This window comes from Elephantulus edwardii, unplaced genomic scaffold, assembly GCF_000299155.1.
Source record: "Elephantulus edwardii isolate Elephantulus edwardi_28Jun2011 unplaced genomic scaffold, EleEdw1.0 scaffold00019, whole genome shotgun sequence".
Classification (NCBI taxonomy): Eukaryota; Metazoa; Chordata; class Mammalia; order Macroscelidea; family Macroscelididae; genus Elephantulus; species Elephantulus edwardii.
In genome coordinates this window covers 21,641,459-21,644,626 of record NW_006399769.1, presented here as the reverse complement: position 1 = coordinate 21,644,626, position 3,168 = coordinate 21,641,459, and the positions used below count along the sequence as shown (strand labels likewise).

General features: G+C 44.1%; 1 pseudogene; it reads right to left on the bottom strand.

Moving 5' to 3' along the window:
• Positions 1–712: 712 nt before the first annotated feature.
• Positions 713–1,024, bottom strand: LOC102845774 (annotated as a pseudogene).
• Between the last annotated feature and the right edge of the window lie 2,144 nt (positions 1,025–3,168).

Below are 3,168 nucleotides of genomic sequence, written 5' to 3'. Positions count from 1 at the left end.
CTCTCCAATTTCTCCCAAGTTACATAGTATTTTGCAAAATCATTGCCCCTGAGTACTGCTTATTTACCATTGTGTGAAGCTTCAACAATTTCTCAATCCATTCAGTTGTGGTTTTACATTTGGGCTGTTTCTATGCCCCACCCCCAAATCCAGCTTTTATTGCCATTCTCCAGTGGAGAAGCAGGAGGGGGAGGCCCAGGCCTGCTTTGCTCATTCTCAGTCGCAGCAGCAGCTGGCAGGGATCCTTGGATGTGCTTCTATACCCAGCAGAGGGATGAAAGGGTGAAGGGAAGGCTCTGCAGCTGCTGCCAGGGGCTGGGAGCCCTCAAGTACCAAGCCGACCCTGCAGCAGACTGGAACGGGGCCCAGAATCGGGCAGGAATCAAGCAAGGACAGCAGCATTGGACAGGTAGATGGGCTGGACAAGTAGGGAAACTCTCAGGGTCCCCCAAACAGCATTGAAGTCTCACAGGGGGGCCCTAAGGGCCTGCTGGCTCAGGGACTGATACCCTCAGGGAAAGCACCCCTGGGGACTGAGGCACTCACAGAAGAGCCCTGACATCTCCCCAACCCCCTGTTCAGCATGGATGGAGAGCAGGTCTGGAGGGACAAGCTAGGAAAGGGTCTGGTGGCTGGAGGAGGCTGAGGAGGGACCTAGCCAGGAGAATGGGGCCTCGGGGGTCTGGGTCAATGACTGGCGGGGGCTGGGGTCCTAGCTGCTGTTCTGCTGCTCCTGCTCACGGATGAGGCTGGCGATGGGCCTGGTGATGCCACTTATCAAGGTCCAATACTCATCAAAGCTGATGCACCCATCATGGTTGGCGTCCAGGCTCTGGATGAGCTTGTCGGCAGTCTTTTGGTTCCCTGTGTCCATCAGCATATGGTTGAGCTCTTTCTGCAGCAGCTTAAGGAAACTGCTCTTGCTAATCATATTCTTGACCAGGCTCTGCTTAGACACATATTTGTAGAAGTTTTCCACTAGAATCACGACTGCCTTCTCCAGCTCCGTGTAGCTGTCTGCCATCTCAGCACCTCTCCACCTCTGGGGGCCTGCCTCCTCAGCCTTCCTCCTCAGTTCACCTCCTGTCTAGTAGGGCGCTGGGGCCTGGGCTCTGGCACTGCCAAGCAGCTCTCATTTAGGCCAGCTGGGACTCCTCCCCACTGCACTCCCAGAATTTGTCCCACTCTCTCCCTGCCCTGCCTGGTGGAGCTGGCTCAGTGGGGAGATAGTGACTGCGCTCCCTCTTAACTTGGCCCTGGGATTGGGCCCTTGTTTCTATGTTTCTATGTTCTTGTGATAGTGAATAATGCTTCTATGATCACTGGTGTACAAATCTTGGTTTGTGTCTCAGTTTTAATTTCCTCACGGTATATTCCGAGTAGTGGAATAGCTCAGTCAAACGGAACTCTTTTACACTGTTGACGGGATTATAAATAGTACATCCACTCTGGAAGACAATTTAACATTTCCTTAAAAAGTTCAATATAGTAGATACTTTTGATAGTTAGGGAAATCAGAATGGTATTAAATGACATTAAGAAAATTTTCCAAGTGTAACTATATCGATTAAAAAAAAACCTCAACAACACTGTCAATTAGAAAATTGTATAGAATGATTTAAGTGCAAAATAACATGCTCATTGATACTGCTTTAGAATACTCCAGAAGAATAAAATATGTGTGGAATGAGAACAGAAGAAACAAGACTGACAAAATGTTTATCACATCATTCAAGCTTGTTTATGAAGTTGCTTTCTTTATGCTTGCTTTTCTGTAAGTTGCCCTTAATAAAATATTTCTAAGAGAATAAATTATTAGAGATACAAAGTTTGTCCTGAGCTCCATTTCCTTCACAAACAACTTCATTAGATGTATAGATACCATTTTTTGTAGCAAATGCCAGCCTCTAAACTAACAATTTTTCCAGTATCTTAGCACAAAAACATGGTTATCATTCTTGATTTATCTTTTTCTTCCATATTTCCCACTGAACCCATCAGAAAATATTCTTGACTCAGTGGACCAGTGGTAAGAAGCTGTGCTGCAATCCCAAAGCACATGGTTAGAATCCACCAGCTCCTCCATGTGAGTAGGATAGGCAGTCTCCTCCCATTTGATTAACAGCCTCAGAAAACCCCCCAAAAGGGTCAGCTATGGATCAGTTCCAACTTGATGGTACATAACAACAACTATGTTAGACATATGTCCTCAGTCTGATGCCTCATCACTTGTACTGCTTCTGTTTTCATCTCTATCACTGCCATTGCTTTCCAGAATCCTTGTAATAACCTCCTAACTGGCATCTCTCCTCTGTCTTTGTGATTCTTTTTTGTTTCTCTCTCATCAAGATACTCATATATTCAAAATCTTTGCCTCCGCTATGAATTCTCATTTCACTCAAAAGAAAAGGTCAATAAAGTAGAGCTTATAGAGCTCTAAGCAATCAGACCCCAACTGGCTTTCATTATTGTCTTCTTTGCTCACTCTATTCTGGACATACTGGTCTCCTTAACATATTTTTTTAATTTTTATTTTATTTTATTATTTTTGTGTGCATGTACCATCGAATCAGATCTGACTGGTACAGGAGGAGATTGGCCCTCCTTCCCCTGCAGAGCATCTGGTGGATTTGAACCGTGCGCCTCTGGGATTGTAGTTGCAACTCCTTGCCACTGAGCCACCAGAGCTCCCTCCTTATCATATTTTAAGCAGAACACATGCTCTAGCTTCAGAACTTATATTCGCACACCCAGGTATTGCCCCTTACTTGTTTTAGGTCTTTATTAAAACATCTTACCGGAATTCCTACTTTAAAATTGAACTTTCTAGCTTTTCTATTCTCCTTCACTGTTTATTTCTCACAAATATTGAATGAGTTATTTATTTAACATATTTATATTTCTATTCTGGCTTTGAAAGAAATAGCAAAAAATAAGGCCCCAGGAATAGATGGTATATCAATTGACATGTTTCAACTAACAAATGTTGCCCTGGATGTGCTCACCAAGTTGTACCAAGACTGCAGAACGACCACTTGGCCAACTGACTGGAACAGATCTATATTTGTTCCCATCCCAAAGAAGGGTGACCCAACAGAGTGTGGAAACTACAGAACAATCTCATTGATTTCACATGCAAACAAGATTCTACTGAAGATTATAAAAAAA